Source organism: Cervus canadensis, chromosome 7, assembly GCF_019320065.1.
Source record: "Cervus canadensis isolate Bull #8, Minnesota chromosome 7, ASM1932006v1, whole genome shotgun sequence".
NCBI classification, from domain to species: Eukaryota; Metazoa; Chordata; class Mammalia; order Artiodactyla; family Cervidae; genus Cervus; species Cervus canadensis.
In genome coordinates this window covers 46,272,578-46,295,750 of record NC_057392.1, presented here as the reverse complement: position 1 = coordinate 46,295,750, position 23,173 = coordinate 46,272,578, and the positions used below count along the sequence as shown (strand labels likewise).

Sequence of the window (23,173 nt, the reverse complement as noted above, 5' to 3'; positions counted from 1 at the left end):
TGCTCCAAGTATCAGGGAGTTAGGCACTGATTTATACTGAAGCCGGGCCCCCATCTCAAAGACATTTCCTCAGTTCTGATCTTTTTCAAATTGCTTTCCTTCCGGGTCCAGCCCGAAGGGACCCTGCGGCTCAGGGCCAGCTTCCCGGACCACGCCGGTCTGATGATACGCAGACGTCGGAATCGAAGCCACGCTGGGTCTTCTCAGCCTGGTCCCCGGCCCAAGGAGGGCGGGCACCGCGGAGCGCTTCCCATGTGCGGGGCTTCCCACAATGCACCGCGCCGGCAGTGGCGGCGACCGCGGCGGCGCTCTAGACGCGGCATGTCTGCGTCTCTACTGCTCTGGGAGGAGGAAGAGAAGGAGGAAGAGGAGGAGGAGGAGGGGGAGGAAGAGGAGAAAGGCGCAGGGGTGGGAGCTGTTGCCGAAGCTGCCACAGCAAAAGTTCTCCCCCCTCCCCCCTTCCCCTCCTCTCAAGGGCCCTAGAAAGGTTGAAGCTGCCGCCGCCTGCAGTCGGTGACCGCGCGACTCGGCGCCCGCCCGCGGTAAAGCGCTCGGCCTGGCAGGCCCGGGCCCGGGGGAGGGCGAGGGAGGGGGAGGGGGCGGCGCGCGGGGGGAGCGCGCGGCGGTAACGGCCTGACCCCGGGGGGGAGCGAGCCGTGGCGAGGCTGGGGGTGGCCCCGGGACCGGCCAAGGCCGAGGGAAACGCAGGAGCTGGCTGGGGGACGGGAGGAAGCAGGGCGCGGATGGTGGGTTGGGGGGTTGAGAAAGGATAATGACGGGGGTGGTTGAAGCGAGAAGGCAGCCTCCGAGGCCTGAAGCGGGTGTCAGAGGTAGGGAGGGAGGTGGGATGGTTGCACGGGGTGGCCCGAGGGTGCTGGATGTGGGTGTGAAAAGCCTCGGGAGACACCGGGTCTCTGTCTGCTGTGCCTGGTGCAGTGGTTTATGCACCGCAGGCCTCAGTCACTGTTGCTGCCTGAATGTGTTCTTTGGGAGAAGGGAAGGGCAGGGGTTGGAGAAAAGGGAATCCTTGCAGGAAACGTAGTGGGAGCGTGCACTAGGAGAGAGGCCGGAGGGGAAGATGCCGGGTAGGTGGAGGAATGCAGGGGGCGGCTGTGGAGGAGTCTTGAGGATTCCGGGGGGTGTTCATTGTGTAGATACATTAGGTATTTCGTTGTGGAAAGAACTCAAGGGTTTCTAAGGAAAGGAAAGAAGGGATATGAGGAGTTTCCCTGAATAGAAAGGGTAGGTTTGAAGCAAGAGGGAGTGTTTAATACCAGAGAATATGAAGAGAATGCATGATAGAATAGACAGATGTAGCAGAATTAGTAAATGTTGGTCCAAAGACTAAAGAGTTATTCCAGATGGGCCAGGATGGCCTAGTTCCGAACCTGTTGGGGCTCTTCTGTAAGATGACATCTGGTAAGTGTGGGTACTGACAGTGTTTGGGGGTCACTGAGAATGAGACCTTACTCTGTAGTTTGGTCTGAGACATTTTAGAATTGCACCAGTGAATCTGAGAATCTCTGAAGCAGACCTTAAGAAGACGCCTGGCCTACAGGCATTCTCTAGGCCATGGGGTTTAGATTTTAGCAATTCTGAAATATTATCACTTACCAGTGGCTGGGTGAACTGAACACTACTGGCAGATGCTGGAATGGAAATTACTTGACTTGGCGGTTTTCTTCTTCACTGCCCAGCTTATCTGGTCCAAGAGAACTGTTGTCATATTATTCAGCTTGGGTTGCAGTACACAGGATTATAATTAATAGTGGGGAGAGTCCATGCGTGGTGGCCCTTCTTTGGAGGCCCCATTTGTAGCTCAGATTAGTCTGATTGACAGGATTGCTTCCATACCCTGGTTATTGGTTCCTCTCTGCTGGTTGGAGATCTTTTCCACTCTCGGTTCCTGAATGTATACCCTCACTGAAGCATGGTGGTATTGAAGAAAATGCATCAGCCTACAAAGTGTGCGGCTGCAGAAGGGAGGATGAGGATATCTGTTTCATGGTCTTAAGAAGTTGCAAGGAGGTCAGTACTGGCTGTTTTGAAGTCTAGGGGAACCTGAAGAGACTAGGTGATTCTAGAGCCAGGTTGGAGGGAATATTAGCATTTCCCTATCAGGAAATGTACCCAGGGTTTGCTGAGCTCACACCAGACTGGATTTCCAAGAGGGAACCCTGGGCTAAAACCATACCCTTAAAGTTTATCTGAAAATTATTCACCTTTTATATTATTAAAGACTGTATGCACATTACATTGTAATATTAATTAAACTGAGGAGAGAGTAGTATGAAAAATCCTTTTATGGATATAGAGGGTGGAGGGATTAAAGGGGAAGATAGAAATTTAGGGGAGGGATGGGAAAATTCAGTCATTCCTTCTTTTAGGAAATAACTCTAAAGGAGGATACAGTTTAACATTTGAGTGGAGAGGGTCTTTTATTAAAATTTTTTTAATAGAAATAATTCAGGATTATTTTAAAAAGATTTGAAAAACTTTCTATGTCAGTATGTTTATAGATTTATTTGTTCTTTTTAAGGGTTTCAATATATTACATAGCAGGTTGTACCCATTTTTTTTGTCATTATAGTATGAGAAGTAAGGGAAAGTATCCTTTCCCATCACTGGCACTATATATTATCAGTTCTTTTAGTTTTTGTAAGTTTAGTTTAGTTTTGTAAGTTTAATGGATTTAAATAAAGTATATCATTGTTTTCTCTCCATTATATTATATAAAATAATACATGTACGTAATTTTAAAAATTGTCCTGAGGGAGCTTATAATGAAGAGCAGTAACGCCTGTCTCACCTGTCCATTACAGCCCCACTTTCCAGAGACTGCTTCTAAGCATTAATTTTTGTAGTTCTTACCATGCTTTTCTCTAGGTTTCAAGGTAATATGTATGTATTCTTATTTCTTGATTGATCAAAGTGACATTAAAAAGGAGTCAAGAGACTTCTTATGATGAGTGGAAAGGATTTGTCATTGCCATTATTCTCTTTTTCCTCTTCCTTTTCAAACTTTGATAGTTATTATTTTAGCTTTTTTATTTGATGTCTTATATAGTTAATATTCTTAAAGAAAAAAACATTTAAAATTAGGCTGGAAAAACTGGGTGAGATGAGTAAGGGAAGTTAGATTGGTGGACCTTTAGGAAAGACTAGGTTGTAGGAAACAGCATCTTTGCAGCCTAAGTGTTGCTGCTTAGAGATGAGGGAGAGTTGCTTGGCAGTGATAGTTGTTCATCTTGAAAGTAGTTACCAGGTCAGCAGTGCAGAATTCTTTGACAGTCTTCTGGAGAGTTTTAGTGTGGGGAATCTGGGAATGGGTTGAAACAATCCTTGATTATTCTTTCCAGGCTTTGGTGGTGGTCTTATGTTTATTAGGAAAGAATGGATTGGTGTGATAATGTGTCTCTCGTTTGTGGGCTGGGGGATGGGGAAATTGGTAAGAGGGAGAGGAGGATGAGGGAGGGACAGGTTATGGTGGAGATGGTGATAATTTTGTGGGAGGCTGAAGAAAAGGTAAAGAATTCTCAAGACATTTGGATATAGTTGGCTCTGAAGGAGATTTACAGTAGAGTGGTGAGACAGATTTGTGACAGTCATTAAGGAAATTAGCATATTTAAGTCACTAATATGTTGGGAATATGGTGGGAAAGAGCATGCTGCTCATATATTGTAGATTATTGAAATGTTGGTTTTTGAAATTTGGTATGAGGTTCAACATTCCCAAGTCAGGGTGACAGATATTGGGAGTATAGAAAGGTCTTGCTCCCCTTTTTAAGTCTTGTTTTAAGTAACCCTAGCTCTTGAGGCTCCTCCTTACTTGAATAAGAACATTCACATGTTGATTCTATAGTGCTAAATCTTGTATTTGTTTATGGTAATTATTTTGTTTGTTTTGCAAATAGTAGCTAGATTGTAACCTGCTCTAGAGCTGACACTTTCTTTCATTTCTGGGAAAATTGACAACAGCTTGATTCTTAAGTGCTTAATAAGTACTTGTTGAATGACTGATAGAAAGTAGGATTCACCTTACTGTTAGTAGTGGGACTGTGAAATTGCTGAGCATTATGTGAGTATTACAGACAAAATTGTGTGTGTGTGTGTGAGAGAGAGTGTGTGTATTGGAGGTAGTGAAGAGAAAAGGGCTATCTGACTGCGGAAGGCGTTTAGATTTAAGGGAAGACAACAGAATGGATTAGAATGGAACTGTAATAGTCCTGCAGAAACATCTAATGCGTGGGACCAAAGGTTCTCTTCTAATTTGAGGCTAGTTTAATCTGAGTAAATCTGGTTTGGAACTGGAGGCTGGTTTAATTTTGATTTTCTTACCTCAGGCCTAAATGACTGCTTAGAGATCTTTAGCTGTTTTAAGAATCTGTCTAATTCATTTTGGGGATTTAATAAAAAAGTGTTAGATGAAGTTTCTACCCTCAAGGAATTTATGGTATTTTTATTCTTTTAGAGGGAGAAATACAGTTGTGAAGTAATCCCATAACTGTGTAAGATTTCAGAAAATTGATTTTTTCTTTTTTTCCCTACAATTCCCTATTCTTTTCTAAAATTCCCTGTCCCTTCCACTATTCTTTTTCCTCCCAGAATCTCCATCTCTCTTGCAATGCCACATGTATCCCCAAATTCCGTCTTTCTCGTCACTCTCACAATTACTCCTTCTTTCACAAATTACCCTTTCTTTCTCCAGATTTCCTGTTCTGTTCCGCAATGCTCATGCTTGTGTTCTCAGTCCTATAGCTGTGTCGGACTCTTTGAGACCCTGTGGACTGTGGCCTGCCAGGCTTTTCTGTCCATGGGATTTCCCAGCAGGAATACTGGAGTAGGTTGCCATTTCCTACTCTGGGGGATCTTCCAGACCCAGGGATCGAACCTGCATCTCCAGTGGCTCCTGCATTGGCAGGCAAATTCTTTATCACTGAGCCACATGGGAAGCCCATGTTGCTGTCCCTCACACAATTGTTTTTCTCCCACATTCCTCCCATCTCTCTCCAGCAAAACTCCATTCTCTCCCCACAACCCTCAGTTCTTTCAGAAAACTGATTTTTTAAAACAAGTATCAAAAGTATACCTCCAAATGAGAATTTTTGTATTTTGGTAGTCACTTTGAGTGGTAGTGTTCAAAAGGTTTTTGGAACACCTTTTCTGATTTAATGTCTAGCACATTCTGTACAATTTACTTATTTATTGAGTACTTGTAATGTGCTGTTGAGGGTAGGGAGTCTATAAAGATGAGTAAAATATGGTCCCTATCCTATAGGAGTTCATAATCGCTCTAGGATAGCACAGTTACAAATAATACCAGCATAATGTTATTCTGAATGGTCTTATTGGGACAAATCTTGTTAGTTTGAAAGGTTTGATTTTTAGAAATATAGAGGATCTGTTAGTATCAATTAGAGTGAATAAAAAATAATTTTGGTTTAGCACAGAAATGGGGATGATTTTCTTGGTTGACTTATTAATTAACTTCGGAATATACTCCCAAAGAGGAATTTGGAAATATTTTGAACAGTGGCAGTAGGTACTAGATGAATGTTGGTTAAGTGCATCAGATGGTTGGATAGATGGAGTGAATAAATAAGTGGTAGCCTCCCAAGGTAACTATTTTAAAGAAGACCACACTGACTTTAATATGTAAATAAATTCTGGCTCTGTTTGTTAACAGTTCCTTACAAGATGGTTTATGATTAAGCTCCCAAATGAGTTTTATAGACAGTAATTGCTTTAGGAGTTCAGAGAATGGAGAAATAAATATTGGCTTAGGTTTGGGGAGAGGATTTACATGTCCCAAACTTTAGCTGGATATTTGAAAAGATTCCTTAGAGATTTCAGGAGAGGAACTAAACTGCTCCAAATTTCTCTTGCAGCCCTAGAATGAACCTAGAGTCTGAATCTATTTTTGTCTGAATGCTTTCTGCCTATTTCATTTTAGCTACTCCTAATGGTTTGTTCCTTTTCAGATTCACCTTTGCTGGGTAGATTTTGAGCTCCCTTTGGAACAGCTTGTGGGGGGATGGGGTCAGTTCTCAGCTATATCTAGTAAAATTTCTAGTTTTTCCTTTTTTTTGAGCCTGTATACCCCACAAATGACTTGGTCTCTGTGAGTGAAGAGAATGAGTCAACTTGGCTCTGTTATCCTGGCATTTTCCTGAATGCTTTTCTCAGAGCTGCTTTCTGAATTACAGAATAGAATAGACAAGAAAATTGAGGGCATATATCCAGTAGACACATGTTTGTTGAATAAATGAATGAATGAGAGTGTTTGAGATAATTTATCTGAACTGTCTATATGTTTTGTTTGTTTCAGTTTATTCATAACCTGCCTTTTTCTACAAGGATTTAATGAGGCTGACGGAAATATGTTCACCATAACTGAATTGAAATAATTGAAGTCTAGTTGACGAGAAAAGGAAAGAATGTAAGACTTACCATTATGGATGTTAGAGAACTAGGAATAAAGTAGAATATAAGCAGATGGAGGAGAAATGGTGTTACTTGATGGGAAGTGTGATTCTGAAAGAAAAAAGTTATTGATATGTGACAGGTTATGGTTAAAGGGAAGCAAGAGAAGATTGAAAGTAGAGGATTATTTGAAATGACTGATTTTGGGAGGAAGATGATAAGACTTTGAAGGATGAGAGTTTCAAAAGTTTGAAATGTAGTGGAAATTATGATGTTGATTTATAACTGAAGTTTCAGAAAGTAATGGGGTGAGTTTTCTTTAGTCAACAGATAATGCACATTTGTTATGTGCAAAAGCATTGTTAGATGCAATCAGGGATAAATCCTTTGGGATTTAATTCTAATAGAAGGGCTAGACTTGAGCACAGATGACTACACACTATGATCACAAATGTATCAGGAGAAAAGTACCAAATGTTACTAAAGTTAAAAGGGGGAAAAAACATTTGATTAAGGAAAAGCCTGGGACTGCATTTAGTAGCAGGGAAGTGACATTTTAGCTAGTCTTTGAAGGGATAGACAGGATTCTGACCCGCAGAAATTACTAGAACATTAGAAGAACATTCCAACCTGAGGAATTAACAGAAGCAAAAACGTGGTGGTGAGAAGTCAAGGAGATGTGGAGAAGAGTGAGTTGGTTTTAGGGTTTTTTTTTGTTATTTTTTCTTTTTAGTTTTTTTTTTTTTTTTTTACTATGGTCCACAGTAAGGAAAATGTTTCACATCTTCATCTAATATATGCATGTATGAATGTATGTTTAGAACACAAAGTTTCAATAACAGTAACTGTCCTTACCATGTTGGATGCACTGTATGTTTCCTTTTGTTCTCTTTGACTAAAAAGAAAAAAAAATGGCTGTCACTTACTAAACTGATTTCATGATGAATTAATTGATCATAACCTGTAATTTGTAATGAAGAATTCATGAGTATGGTATAAGGTAGGAAGGTTCAGTTGGGCTTGAGTTGAAGATGGATGGCCTTTAAAGCTAAGCTAAGTAGTTTGTATTTGATGTGACATAGTGTTGTGCTTGGTAAGCAAACAAGCTAGGTTTTAGTCTTGGCCTTTCTGTTTACCTCCACTATGGTTGTGGAGAGAATTACTTCCTTTCTGAGGCCAGTTTTCTCATCAGGAAACTGATAATCATTACACCTTCTGGCAAGGGTTATTGTGAGGGTTTGAGGATTAAAGTATGTTAATCTAGGATTTAAAGCATGCTAACATATATCATTAACATACAGCTATTGCACTTTTTTGAGTAGAGAATTAAATCAAGGACTGTGTATTAGATATCTTAATCTGATGATAGCTATATCATACAAGATAGATTGGGGACAGTGTGGTGGCAGAGTATGACTGGAGGTGAGGAAAGCCCAGTTTGGAGGCTACAGGAGAAACTAAGAGGGGCTTGAATTAGTTTGATAACAGGAAGATTATAAATGAGGGTGTGAGATGTGATTGGATGGAGAAAAGAGGGGAAGATGACTAGGGAATTAGAGTTGGGGAAAGATGTAAAAGGCAGCAACTGCAATTGGATTACGTCTTTGGATAGTTTGGTTAGAATAGATACAATTTCTTGCATGAGTAGGTTCTCAGTTGTTTGTTGAATGATTAAATAGGTAAGCCGAGGAATGAACTGTGAGTGAAGACAGTGATAGATGGGTTTGAGAAGGAGGGGTTAGATTGGAGGGTGCTTTTGATGATCTGCCAGGATTTATTCAGTCAGAAAATATTTTTATATACTTACTGTGTGCAAGGTTCTATGGTAGGCTGTGTGAAGGATACACATTTATATATGACATAAACATTTATATATGTTCATATTCTTCAAGGGTTTGTCCTGGAACAAAAATGTGTACACATCTGTCTGTGACAGAAGTACTATGGCAGGTTCAACTTTGTGAAGAATTGGTACATAGCTTAGAGCTTGAAGGATAAATAAGATTATAGTAGGCATGATGGTGAGGGTTGGCACTCCAGAAAGAAGTGATATGACAGATAGAAAAATTCTGGATGTATTAAGTAATTGGTGGTCTACATGAACTGGAATTTAGGGTTCATGTTGATGAATGGAGGAAAATAAAGTTAAGTAGATATCTAAATATCCAGGCTGAAGTGGTTCTTAAAAATTTGTTGAGAAATGACTTATATAGAATGCTCAAATCTTGAGTACAATTTAATTTTTTCTCTTAGGTTTACATTTATGTAATCATCACCCTGTTCAATATAAGCATTCTCAACATCCCAGAAGGTTTCCTCATGTGTCTCCTCTAAGTTTATGCCGCCTTCAACCAAAAGTAATTGCTATACTAACCTCTGTCACACAGAGTAGTTTTGTATGTTTTCATATTAGGGGAATCATACTTCTGTATCTGGTTTCCTGTGCTCACCATATGACTGTGAGATTCATTCTTTTTCATTGCTCTGTGGGGTTCATTATGTGAATATACCAGTGTGTTTATCCATTCCATGATTATTGGAAATTGAGTAGTTTCTATTTTTTGGAAATACAGAGAGTTTTAACTTGACTCAGTATGTAATGGAGAACCATTGATTTTTGAGTGGGTTAAAGAGTGTTAATCTGGTGACCTGTTTTGTTTGTTTCTCTGTTTTTTTTCAATGAAGAGAACCTAGTAACTAGAAGACAAAGAAGGCTATGACACAAGTGTGAAGTATTGAGAATCAAAGTTGGGATGGTGGTAATGGGAATAAAAGGAAAGGGGGCCATGTAAGAAATAATTGAAAGAAAGAATTGAAGGGTTTGATGGCAAAAGGGCTTTTGGGAAACAGTGGAGAAAAAGAAAAGGGGAACTCCAGGGTTTTTAATTTGGGTGACTGTAAGAATGGTGGTGTCATTAAAATAAATTATTATATCCCTTAGCAGAGCCATGTTGGTGGGGAAGAATGACTACTTTGGTTTTAAGACACATTGACCAGTGTGTGAGGCACCAGTGGAAGTATCCAAGGGGTATTGTCTAGCTAGAGTTAAAAATACTGCTCCAGCTGAGGAAAGAGTTCCCGTGGAGATTTGGGAATATGTACGTACAGTTGACAATTGAAGCTACTAACTCTGGGTTTGATAGTGTGCTGATAGCTATAAAATTATCTGGACTAATGATTGAAATGTAATTTGAAACAATCATTGAAGAATTTAGTTTAAAAGCAATAGTTATGTATTCGAATTCCTCAGGAATAGATTAGATTGTAGCAGAAGGTAATGATTTAAAGATCATTTTGGGGAGCTGGGGGAAGGTATCCATAAGAGGAGAGAAAATGTAGAAACAGCAGTAAGGGATGAAACCCTGAGAGGCAGAGAAATGGAGAAAGCACCTGGACAGAACTTGGGAAAAGATCCATTCTTTGGGCTAAAAAGAGGACTAGTAGTCACTGGAGACAGAAGCAACCAGAGAGACTGGAGTAGAATTCTGTGTTGTGTGTGCATGCGTGTATGTTCAGTCATTTTAGTTGTGTCTGACTCTTTTTTTACCTTATGGACTGTTGTCTGCCAGGCTCCTCTGTCCATGGGATTCTCCAGGCAAGAATACTGGAGTGGGTAGCCATTCCCTTCTCCAGGGGATCTTCCAGACCCAGGGATCAAACCCACGCCTCTTCATGTCTCCTGCACTGGCAAGCTGATTCTTTGCCACTAGCGCCACCTAGGAAGCCCCAGAATCCTGTGATACAGCGATTTAAATCAAATGTCATTGCCAAAAAGAATAAGAACTTGGGTGGTGAGCCATAGGATTTGGTACATGGAATTATTTTGGTCTTCAAAAGAGTAGTTTGGAGATCTACTGAGTGAGTTGGGAGAATATGGAAGCATCAGCTATAGGAATTGTCTTAAGTTTATTTTAAGAAGGAGGAACAATTCTTCTTCCAAAACTGAAGGCAAGAAGTAACAGATGGATAAAAAGATACAGCATTTTAGAAGCTATAAAGAGGATTTGATTACAGGTGGAGAAATTGTGATCTGAGAATTTTATGGAAGAGATTATTTGATGAGATTAAGGGTTTAAATATGAAAATGATTTGGATTAGTCAATGAGATGGAGAGTTGTATTTAGAATAAGTCAGTTGTAGAAGATTTCGTAGCTTTCTGGTGATGCTTAACACCCAGTGTGTGGGTGTGGAAAAAACAGATGGTGAAGATTGTCTTTCCTTGGGGAAATGCATGGTGAATGTAATGGGAAGTCATGATATTCTGGAGAGGGCCGTATTAAAATGGTTGATGGACAGCTTTAAATTGTGTAGGGAGATAAGTGAAGCCAGAAGGAGGTGAAGAGCAGGTGTAGACCTAGAAAATAAAGTAGTGGTGGTTAAAAAAAAAGGTCTCTAAAGTTCTAGTGCTAGTGGCACTGCACTTGAAATTGCTGACCTGTTTTCAGTATATATGTGTAAGGGGCTGAAGTGCAGGTGCAGGTTTTAGGAGTTGAGGAAGGTCAGTGTAGTGTGCAGAAAGGTCTTCAGCACCCCGGTCACTGAGAATAGTGGCTGAATGTGGGACAAAGTAGGACTGAAGTCTTTGTGGGGAGCAAGGTGGGAGGGATTCTGGAGCTTGGTAGATGCTGCAGATAGAATGGTTTAAGAGAGTAATGTGAACTGCAAAGAGATTTTTTTAGTGATAGAACAATGGGAGTGGCCTTGGGGAACAAAAAGCAATTGGTGCTTTCGTCAAGCAGAAGGAGTGGAAGAATGGATAGCTGAGTTCTGTGAAGCAGGTTGTCCAAGAAAAGCCAAATGAGATAAGATGAGGGGCTATCCAGATAAGAGATGATAGTGATCTGGATTGTTGTAGCATGAGGATGGAGATAAAAAGATGGGTTTGTTACATTCACTCCTTCTTTAAGGTTTTTATAAATTATACTTGCAAAATCATAACCATTCATGTGTAATATACTGAGATAAATTCAACTGAGAGATATTTGTGGATTAGAAAGGAGACAAAGGGGGAAGAAAGCTGAGGTGGAGGTTACTAATATGAAAGTCAAAAGACATGGAGTAATTTACTGACAATAGAACATGGACAAGCTGATAGAAGCTAGTAAATGGATAGAAGTGAATGAAGAGATTGGAGTTGACCCTGTATCAGTCTCGAGGGGAGGGATGGGGAGGGATATGGGAGGGAGGTTCAAAAGGGAGGGAATATATGTATACATACCTATGGCTGATTCATGTTGAGGTTTGACAGAAAACAACAAAATCCTGTAAAGCAGTTATCCTTCAAATAAAAAAATACATAAATTAAAAAAAAAGAGATTGGAGTTGACCTAAATAGGAATAAGTAAGATGAAGAGGACAGTGAGTAGCTTGTAATAGAGAAAATATGGAGAAAACATAATGCGACCTAGGAAACAAAGCCAGAACCCTATTCCTTCTCTGTGCATGTAAGGACAGTCCTTACTATCCATGATGTTATTATAAAGATGATAGATACTATTTCATGTATAATTGTTTTTTTAAAAATAATGAATGATAGAGACATTGAGATTTTTGATCTCTACTTGAATGCCTCAGAAACCACAATTCTGCAAGAATTGTGTGGTGATAATTTGTATGTGTGAAGAGGTTCAGGTATAAAATGGAAAACATGGGGTGGATGGTAAAAGGAAGTGTCCTAAGGAATCTAAAGTGGCTTCTGTAGTTTCTTGTTTTTGTCTGTGACTTTTATCTGATGTATTTCTTAGTGTGTTTAGGAAGTTGATCAGCTCTGTCTTCTCATTTCATTTATTATCTGAAAAAATACTTCTACTTAACTTTTTATTTTAGACTATAGCCGATTCACAGTGTTGTGATAGTTTCAGGTGCACGGCAACTCGACTCAGCCCTACAAGAGAGAGCATATAAATGTATGGTTTTAAGTACGGTTTCCTGTTTTATTTCTAATTATCATTTATTGAACATTTCTAGAGGAGCTGTGTTGCCAATTCCAAAACCAAAATATAGCTAAAACTGAACCATTGCTTCCTTTTTTGTTTTGGTGTAAATCTTCAGCATTATCACCTCAGGGCTTGAATCCTTTATCATCGTCCGTGCTGTAGCCCATGGGGTTGCAGAGTCGGACACAACTGCGTGACTGAACAAGACCTGGACCAGGCCTTCAATGTTTTGGCTTGCATCTTTGCTCTTAAACTTTTGCTTGTCCTTTTATACAGTAGAATTGATTTTTGTCAGACTTTGTCTTCTGTTAACATTTGCCGTGTACTATCAAAGACTTGATTCTCAAGTGCTTACCTAACTGTGCTTTTAGAGATTCTCCATTAGTACCTTGCTCTGGTCCCAGTAATTGGCATTTTAAACCATTAAGGGAAAAATGCTGTATGCTTCACATCCTTACTATTTGCATTATATTCTTCACATGGTTAATGAACTCTTTCATCTTTCAGTCTCTAAGCAAAGAATATTTCCTGACCCTCCCTGTTCAGGTCAGGGTTTTTGATGTTCCTTTATGTTTCATGGAGAGAGAGCATGTTTGTTTAGTTACTTAACTTTTTATTTTATATTGGAGTGTAGCCGATTAACAAAATTGTGATAATTTCAGGGGCACAGCAATGCAACTCAGCCAGACAAGAGAGAGCTTATTTAGTGGCAGTGAGAAAAATATGACAAAGCATGAAATATAGTATTGGTTTTCCATCCTAGTGCAGCTTTGCTTCAGGATTAGTTTCAGAATCTAGCTCTGGGTCAGTCACCCTTTTTCTCTTATTTCTACATTTAGTAAGTCACCAAATTTAATAATGAAGAACCTGTGGAGACCACCCAGAGCTTTGAAGGCCTAAGATGGCCCAAGGATGTCACTTGTTCAATTCACAACTTTACTATAATCTGCCAATGGTCTAGAATTGTTTCTAGGACCTGCCTTAGACATCACTGGGCCTTGGCGAGTAGGGGTATGTTCTGAGTCTTTAAGTGGATTGTGTGGGTTAGACCAATGATGGATATCTTAAGGTATGAGGAATGATTATAGTAGAAATGGAGACAGTATGTTTTAAAGTGATAAATTAATTTAACATAGATAAATGACTTCACAAGATAGGGATTGGATGCCTGAAAATCTTGGTTCATGTGAAAGAGTTTTCCTTGTAAATTTGAGAGGATCCAATATATAAGGGATTAGAATGACATACACAGTTGCTGTTTTGCAGGGTGCCCTGTATACTTGTCAACACATACATACACACCTGCATGTGTAGATACATACAATGATAGAGATAATGTGTTAATTTGATTAAGTTTTATAATTAGAGTCTTTGGGGAAATAAATATGGTAGTCTTGTTATAAGTGATTCAGATGAATTGGTAGAGAGTAGTTGGAAAGATGGTTAAGTTATTGGGGGTATGTTTAGGAAGTAGAATTTTCAGTGACTTTGGTGGCCTGTCTGGCACAGTTTCACAAAATTTGAGGGCCATTTTGGGCAAATTTGTGTGTTAAGTTGGGGGATGTTAGCTTTGAGGGATTGTAGGATCAAACAAAAAATGCAGTGCCTGAGAAAGTTATTTATGAATTGACTTGATAGATGCTGATAAAAATTAAAGAAGGTATTTGTGGGCAAGTTTGTGTAGGTAAGAGGGAGATGTAATGGAAGGGATTTAGGAGAAAGCTTGTTATTATTAGAAAAGTAAACTTCAAAAGGGTAAAATTGAAAAGACGGTTTAGTGAAAATAATTCTTTTGAGAAAATGCAGCTCATTGGTTGAAAACAGGAAGGCAAGGGAAGAGTAAAAGGAGTAAACTAAGGTGTGGAAGAGTTAAGAGGAAGGATTAAAGAAGAGGTTACTGGAAAAGATTTATTGTAAGGAATGTTGTGTTAAATACTACTTTTGATAGTGGTTCGGTGTGGAGGGGGACTTTTACCAAGGACAATTCCCTGTAATAGTTTTATTTCTTAAGAAAACCGGGATGTAGGGAGCCCTCGTAGCCCTCCTGTAGGGAGCCCAGGCTCGCCCGCCCGGGATTTCGCAGGAGCTCGGCCCAGCGGCTGGCGGAGCTGCGCGCATGGTGGGCCCAGAGCCGCCGCAGCTGCCTGCGAGCGCGGCCGAGCGGAGGAGAGGCGGGCCGGGCCGGCGGGACTCGGGCCTCAGGGATCCGCGCACCCTCGGGCCCTCGGGGGGCGCTCCAGCGAGCGAGCAGGCCCGGGGCGGCGCGGGGGGGCCGGGAGGAGGGGCTTCCCTGAGCGCCCGAGCAAAGCTCCGCACGCGGCTCGCACCGCTTCCTTTTGTTGTGTGTACGGGAGTGCGAGTGCGCGCGCGCGCGTGAGTGCGCCCCTGGGCAGGGAGGCGGCGGAGGGGGGCCGCGAAGCTGGGGCTTTTCCTGCTGGGGTGGCTGTCGCGCCCGGGCCTTGGCGGGCGGTGGGGCCTTGCAGACACCCGTCTTCCGGGTCGGGGCCCGCGGCGCAGTCCGGGCCCCTTCCCCCAGCGAGATGGCAAACTTTGTGAGTGACTTCTCGGCGGCTAACAAGTGTCTGCCTGACAGCGGGGGCCGACGAACGTTAATTGACACCCTCCTTTCGGTCCTAACCCTGTTTTTTTTTTTTTTTTTTTTTTTAACAAATCTTATGTTGGTCTGTATTGTGTTTACGGTTTTACGGTGTGCGAAAAGGTCAGACGGGTAGCTTGGGTCTACTAGACACTTTTTTTACTTGGTATCAAGAGCGAAAAAATGTAAGCTTATACCTATCCGTATATTGGTTGCGCTACTAAAACCTGCGTGGTTAGTGGTAAGAACAGTCCTAAAGGCCTTTCCAGAATTAGGCTATAGGGCACACTTTCTCTCTCCAGACTTCGTGAAGCACTTTTTACAGTGCCAGGAAAGAACTACTTGTGTTGGAGACTAGATAAAGTTAGGATATGAAAAAGTTAAAGCCCTTCCCAAGAGCTTGCATTAAAAACAGCTTTTTTTTTTTTAAACATAAATTATGATTGGTGTAGTTTGCATATAGAGTTTTACACAGTTGGGTATGGTGTGATTTTAAAAAGAGCGTTTCTTACTAATTTTACAAAGGGCAGTGATAAAGGCACCACACCACACAGTTTTGAAATTTCAACTATGTTAAATGTTGCTATAAATAAAATCCTATTCAGATTTTTAGATTTAAGAAATCTAAAAATATGTTTGCAGTTGTCCTTTGGGTGCAGGAAGAAGCCCTAGGTTTCTCAGTGCTTGTTTCTGGGCAGATTTTCAGTATTGTCAGCGTGATATGGGTGTAGAACCTTAACCTGAGTGAATAATTTGCTTGATATTACCAGTCTGTTTGCAGCTGGGAATAGACTCTGGGTCTCTTATTCCCAGTCTGGTGACCTATCCAAGAATAGACTAAGGAAACTGGGTATTTGTCTGTTTGGTGGAAAATATGGCCGAGTTGATTTTATACTAAGTATTAAAGAGCCAGAAAGGGAATGTGTGAACGTTTAATCTCTGTAGCACTTAGATGTATGTCGTTTCTCCATTCTTTAAATACATAAAGGATTTGAGGATATTCATGTTGCTTTTTATGGCATTTGTAGCATATTTACATTTGATTAAAACATAGATGCTTATTATATTTAACTGTGGGGGATGTGTTTTTCAAGTGGGTGTTCTCAGTGGTTGAAGAATAGTTGGTAACTTGATGTTTAGCCTCATAAATGGTAGGGAGAAGAGGAATTATGTTAATTTCATATTAAGTTCTGAGAAAAAATCTTCAGCAGTCTTTATTGAAGATGCTTACAAAGGTCCTGATGGAATACCTGTGAATTTTCTCCTCAGCTTTCTGTATTGCTATTTTCATTATAATTACTAGCTATGATTTATTTTGTTCATTCCTAGTCTTTCCTTATACTTTTCCTCCTGTGTCACAGAAACAGTCTCTCTTCTTCCTGCTTCTTATCTCCAAAGGATCCTGCAAATTTTTAATCTTAATACAGTTCTCCATGAGAGATGGTTTTGGCAATGTCTGAAGACATTTTTGGTTGTCATGCTGGGGGATTCTGTTGGTATCTAGTGGGTAGATACTAAACATCCCACAATGCACATGATAACCCCCACAACAGTTATCCCAGTGCAGTGTCAGTAGTGTTGATGTTGAGAAGCCCTGATTTAATTATTGTGGATGATATTCTACTTAAAATTTGTCATGTAATTGGTATCTATATCACATCTGTTATAAATCTTTTCTTAGAGTTGTCATTAGAATGATCATGTGTCAGAGGTTATGAAGTATATTTTAGAGCACCAGTTAATAGGGTTTTGGAGCTGAAAGATTAACAAGTATAACTCTGAGTATGTGTATAAGGGAACAGTTTCAGAGAGACTGTGACTTACCCAAGGTCCTACGGATACGGAGAGCTCAGGTCTTGTTATTTCTATTATATTTTAATTTACTTAATTAAAATTAATTTTAATTATTACTGAGGGAAATGGTATTTTATAACTTTTGGTTGATAAATTTAAATAATTAAAAATTTTAAGTTGCATCATGAGAATCTCAATATTCACTAAATCATTGTTACTTTTTCGTATTTCCACGTTGAATTCTTCAGCATGGTTTTGTTAACTGTTGTAAACTTTTCAGCATCATCTTTTTAAAAAACATTTGAAAAATTAAAAAATGCCACATAAAATTTAAAAACAATTTGGAGTTAATTAGGATGTCGTTGGCAATATTGCAGATGCAAACCCAACTAGATTTGTTAAAATGTCTTAGGGTGTCTTGAATTTAGACATCTGTTTTATGAGGATTACTATAATGGTCAGTTATTGTACTGATTGTAAATCTATTTTAGCAAGATTCTTTCAGTTAATTTTAGAAAAAGATACTGGAACTTTCATGTGAAATGCAATTGGATGAAATCTAAATTGGATATTTAGATTTAAATTGGGTATTTTAAATTAAGTGCTGTATTGTTGGAGGAAGAAATATGAAGTTCTTTTTAAGTTAAAAAATGTTTTCTGTGGTGCTGCTTTTTAAAAATGAGAAAAACAAGTAGGACAGAAGACCAATATGAGCAAAGATTTTTTAAAAAATTGTTTTATTTAAGAAATACAAGAAATTTATTTTACAGAAAAATTTTAAATGTTTTTTAGCAAAAAGAATAAAATCACTAACTGGAATACACTACTGTTAAAATTTTGTTAACTGTTTATTATGAAAAATTTAAAAAGATAAAAAAATGCAGCATTCTTATGAACTGCTGTATACCAGACTAGCCTCAACAGTTAGCCATTAATGGACAGTCTTAATTTCATCTGTGCTTATGTGCCCTGTCTCTCAACTCACATGATTTTTAAAAACATGTTAATTTGAAATAATTACAAACTCATAGGAAGTTGCAAATAGTGGAGTCCTATGTATCCTTTACCCAGCTTCTCCCCAGTGGTGACATGTTATAAAGGACTAGTAAGACATCGAAGTTAGGAAATTGACATTGGTATTAATACATTACTGTTACAGAAATTGCCAAACTTAATCAGTTCTCAGCATTTAAAAAAATTCAGTTATTTTGGATAATTGCTTTACAATATTGTATTGGTTTCTGCCATACATCAGCATGAATCAGCCGTAGATACACATATGTCCCCTCCCTCCTGAGCCTCCCTCCCACCCCGTGTCCCCCTCTTGGTTGTCACAGAGCACCAGGTTGAACTCCCTGTGTTATATAGCAAATTCCCACTGGCTGTCTTATCTCACCATTGTTTAATCTTGATTTGTTTGTGGATTTATAGTTCTTTGTGATTTTCTCCTATATATAACTTCATGAAGCTATCACAACAGTGAAGTTACAGAACTTTTCCGTTACCACAAAGAAAATCCCTCTTGCTACCCTTTATATTGGCATCCTACCCCAAAACCCCTCCCTGTCCCCTGGTGACCTGTCTTCTATCTCTGTAGTTTTGTCATGTCAAGAGTGGTTTCTAATGATTTATTAATGCGTTGTTTAACCGTTGATCTGTTGAAGGACTTTTGGTATAGTCAGTGTTTTGCTATTAATGATAAAGTGATTAAGTACATTCATGTACAGGTTTTTTTTTTAAGACTGAGGCATGCAGAATATTAGTTCCCTGACCAGGGAGTAAGCCTTTGCCCCCTGCACTGGGAGCATGGAGTCTTAACTGCTGGACCACTGAGGAAGTCCTTATATATAGGATTTTATTTGCATACAGTAATCTGAGATAAATGCCCAAGAGTGAGCTTCCTGGGTTGAATTGGAAAGCATGTGGCTCAGTGATTAAAGAATTTGCCTGCAATGCAGGAGACACAGGAGATGATGGTTCAATCCCTGGGTTGGGTGCCCAGGAGAAGAAGTGGCAACATTCCAGTATTTGCCTGGGAAATCCCATGGACTGAGCTACATGGGATCCCATGGTGGGTTATAGCCCATGGGATTGCAAAGAGTCGGACACAACTGACTGAGCATGCATACACTTGGATGCACACATGTTTAGTTTTATAAGAAATTTCCAAACTGTTTTTCAGTGTGGTATACCATATTACATGTTACATTCCTGTCAGCAATGTATGAGACATTTTCTGCATCCTTGTCAGCATTCGTTAGTATTGTTATTTTTTATTTTAGCTGTTTTAATGGGTGTATAGTGATATTTTACTGTAGATTTAATTTGCATTCCCTAATGGATAATGATATTAAACATATTTGTATGTACTTATTTGTTGTCTGTTCATATCTTTTGCTCATTTTTTAATCTCTTTTTTTTTACATTTTTGAGCTTCAAGAGTTCTTTGTATATTCCAAATATAAGACCTTTGTCAGATATATGGTTTGCAGAGATTTCTACTTCTTGAGAGGTCTTTCACAGGTCACATTTTCAGGGGAGAAAAAAATTTATTGAAGTATAGTTGTGTTACAATGTTGTGTTAATTTCTGCTGTATCGCAAAGTGGCTCAGTTATATACTCTTTTTCATGTTCTTTTCCATTATGGTTTTTCATAGGATATTGAATATCCCTGTGCTAGACAGTAGGACTTTATCTTGTTTATCCTTTCTATATATACTGGTTGTTAGTAGCTCAGTCATGTCCAACTCTTTGTGATCCCATGTAGCTGGCCAGGCTTCTCTGTCCATGAGTTTTGCAGGCAAGAATACTGGAGCGGGTAGCCATTTCCTTCTCCAGGGGACCTTCCTGACCCTGGATTGTACCCGAGTCTCCCAGATTGCGGGCAGCTTCTTTACTATCTGGAGCCGCCAGGGAAGCCCATACGCTGGCTTGCGTCTGCTAATCCAGAGCTCCTACTCCATCACTCGCCCACCTTCAGTCTCCCCTTGGCACCCGCAAGTCTGTTCTCTGCGTCTGTGAGTGGGTCTGTTTCTGCTAAGTAGATCTGTTCATTTGTGTTGTATTTTAGATCCCACATATAAGTGATATTATGTGGTATTTGTCTTTCTCTCTCTGACTTAATACAATAATCTCTAGGTTCATCCATGTTACTGTAGTTGGTGTTATTTCATTCCTTTTTTATGACTGAGTAGTATTCCATTGTGTAACTATGGACTTCCCTGGTAGCTCAGCTGGTAAAGAATCCGCCAGCAATTCAGAAGGCCTGGGTTCGATCCCTGGGTTGGGAAGATTGACTGGAGATTCACTCCAGTATTCTGGCCTGAAGAATTCCATGGGCTGTTTAGTCCATGGAGTGGCAAAGAATTGGACACGACTTGGTGACTTTCACTTTCACTTTTCATCCATGTTAATGCAGATGGTGTTATTTCACTTTTTTAATGGCCAAGTAGTATTCCATTGTGTGTCTATACCACATCTTCTTTATCCATTCATCGGTTGATGGACATTTAAATTGCTTCGATGTCTTGGCTGTTGTATGTAGTGCTGCTATGAACATAAGGGTGCATGTAATCTTTTCAAATTATAATTTTATCTGGATACATACTCAGAGGTGGTATTGTTGGATCATATGGCGACTCTGTTTTTAATTCTTTGAGGAAGCTCCATACTGTTTTGTTGAGGTTTGTTTTATGGCCCAGGATATAAATGAATATTCCATGGATGTTTGAAAAGAAATTCTGCTGTTGTTGGGTGGACTGTTCTATGTATATCAAGCTGACCCTGTTGGTTAGTTGTGTTATTAATATAGCCTGTCTGATGAAAAACGGACAAACAAACCATACTAGCTTTTCCATTCTTTTTACTTTCAATATATGTTACTGAATTTCTTGTTAGTAGCATATAGTGGGCCATTTCAGAAATACATTCTTCCAGTCTTTATTGATTTGTCTGTTTAGACCATCAACATTTAAGGTAATTACTGATAGATATTAACACTTAAATCTGCCTTTTTATTATTATTTTGTTATTTTTCCCTGGCTTTTTGTTTGTTTCTCTTTTCTTTCCATCCTGCAGATTACTAAAACATTTTTTAAGATTCTTTCATAAATTGTAAAATATTTATTTATAGTTTTGAGTCTGTTTTGGTATAGATTTTGTAGTGGCTGTTGTAGTTATTACTAGTGTATATGTGACTTACAGCAGTCTCCTGGTATCAGCATTTTACTGCTTCAATTGTTGTGTGGAAACTTCACTTCTCATTTCCCTTTTTTTACCATCTTGATGTAATGATGTAATTGTTGTAAGTATCAGTATAAATTTTGTTTCCGTCATTAAGTATGATCTAGAAAACTAAGATGCAGCCGAAGATGGAGAAGCTCTATATGATCAGCAAAAACAAGACCTGGAGCTGACTGTGGCTCAGATCATCAACTTCTTATTGCAAAATTCAGGCTCAAATTGAAGAAAGTAGGGAAAGCCACTAGGCCATTCAGTTATGACCTCGATCAAATCCCTTATGATTATACGTGCAGTGGAGGTGACAAATAGATTCAAGGGACTAGATCTGGTAGACAGAGTGCCTGATGGAAGTTTCTAACATTGTAAAGGAGGTGGTGACCAAAACCATCTGCAAGAAGAAATGCAAGAAGGCAAAGTGGTTGTCTTGAGCAGGCCTTACAAATAGCTGAGAGAAGAAGAGAAATGAAAGGTAAAGGAGAAAGGGAAAGATATACGCAACTGAATGCTGAATTCCTGAGAATAGCAAGGAGAGATAAGACAGCCTTCTTAAGTGAACAATGCAGAGAAATAGAGGAAAACAATAGAATGGAAAAGACTAGAGATCTCTTTTAAGAATGTTGGCGATACTGTGGGATCATTTCATGCAAAAAGATAAGGATAATAAAGGACAAAAATGGCAAGGACCTAACAGAAACAGAAGAGATTAAGAAAAGATGACAAGAATACACAGAAGAAGTGTGCAAAAAGCTTAATGACCCAGAAAACCATGATGATATGGTCACTCACCTAAGAGTCCTGGAGTGTGAAGTCAAGTGGTCCTTAGGAAGCATTACTGTAAGCAAAACTAGTGGAGATGATGAAATTCCAGCTGAACTATTTCAGATCCTAAAAGATAATGCTGTTAAAATGTTGCACTCAATATGTCAGCAAATTTGGAAAACTCAGCAGTGGCCAGAGGACTGGAAAGGGTCAGTTTACATTCCAATCGCGAAGGACTGTGCTAAAGAATGTTCAAATTACTGTACAGTTGCACTCATTTTACATGCTAGCAAGATTATGCACAAAACCCTTCAAGCTAGGCTTCAGCAGTACACAAGCCAAGAACTTCCAGATGTACAAGCTGGATTTAGAAAAGGCAGAGGAACCAGAGATCGAATTGCTAACATCCTCTGGATCATAGAAAAAGCAAACAAATTCCAAAAAAAACCATCTATTTCTGTCTCACTGACTATGTTAAAACCTTTGATTGCATGGATTACAACAAACTGTGGAATATTTTTAAAGAGGTTGAAATATCAGACCACCTTACCTGTCTCCTTAGAAACCTGAATGCAGGACAGGAAGCAACAGTTAGAACTGGACATGGAACAGTTGACAGGTTCAGTATTGAGAAAGGAGTGCATCAAGGCAGTGTATTGTCACCTTGCTCATTTAACTTACATGCAAAGTAGATCATATGAAATGCTGGACTGGATGACTTACAAGCTGAAGTCAAGATTGCTGGGACAAATATAAAAAACCTCAGATATGCAGATGATACCACTTTAATGGCAGAAAGTGAAGAGGAACTAAAGAGCCTTTTGATGAAAGTGAAAGAGGAGAGTGAAAAAGATGGGTTAAACTCAACACTCAAAAAATGAAGATCATGGCATCTGGTCCCATCACTTCATGGAAAATAGATAGGGAAAAAGTGGAAACATTTTTCTTGGGCTCCAAAATCAGTATGGATGGTGACTGCAGCCATGAAATTGAAAGATACTTGCTCCTTGGAAGAATAGCCATGACAAACCTAGACAGTGTATTAAAAAGCAGAGATACCACTTTACTGACAAAGGTCCATGTAGTCAAAGCTATGGTTTTTCCAGTAGTAGTGTATGAATGGCAAGTTGGACCATAAAGAAGGCTGAGAGCCAGAGAATTGATGCTTTTGAACTGTGGTGTTGGAGAAGACTTGAGTCCCGTGGACTGCAAGGAGATCAAACCAGTCTATCCTAAAGAAAATCAATGCTGAATATTCATTGGAAGGATTGATGCTGAAGCTGAAGCTCCAATATTTTGGCCTCCTTATGTGAAAAGCAGACTCACTGGAAAAACCCCTACTGCTGGGAAAGATTGAGGGAGGGAGGAGAAAGGTGTGACAGAAGATGAGATGGTTGGATGGCATCACTGACTCAATGGACTT

At 39.5% G+C, this 23,173-nt stretch overlaps 1 protein-coding gene across 7 annotated transcripts in view; it reads left to right on the top strand.

Annotated features, from left to right (window-relative positions):
• The first annotated feature begins 310 nt into the window (after window positions 1–310).
• Window positions 311–23,173, top strand: part of ZNF148 (zinc finger protein 148) — a 141,274-nt gene continuing 118,411 nt past the window's right edge. For 2 of the 7 annotated variants that reach the window (XM_043473201.1, XM_043473205.1), the window contains exon 1: window positions 313–542. The gene's annotated coding sequence lies outside the window, so the exon portion shown is untranslated. Of the gene's footprint in view, window positions 543–1,192; window positions 1,420–6,328; window positions 6,440–14,666; window positions 14,912–23,173 lie in introns of those variants that run through there. The other 5 variants (XM_043473203.1, XM_043473208.1, XM_043473206.1 and 2 more) reach the window with 5 other exon arrangements.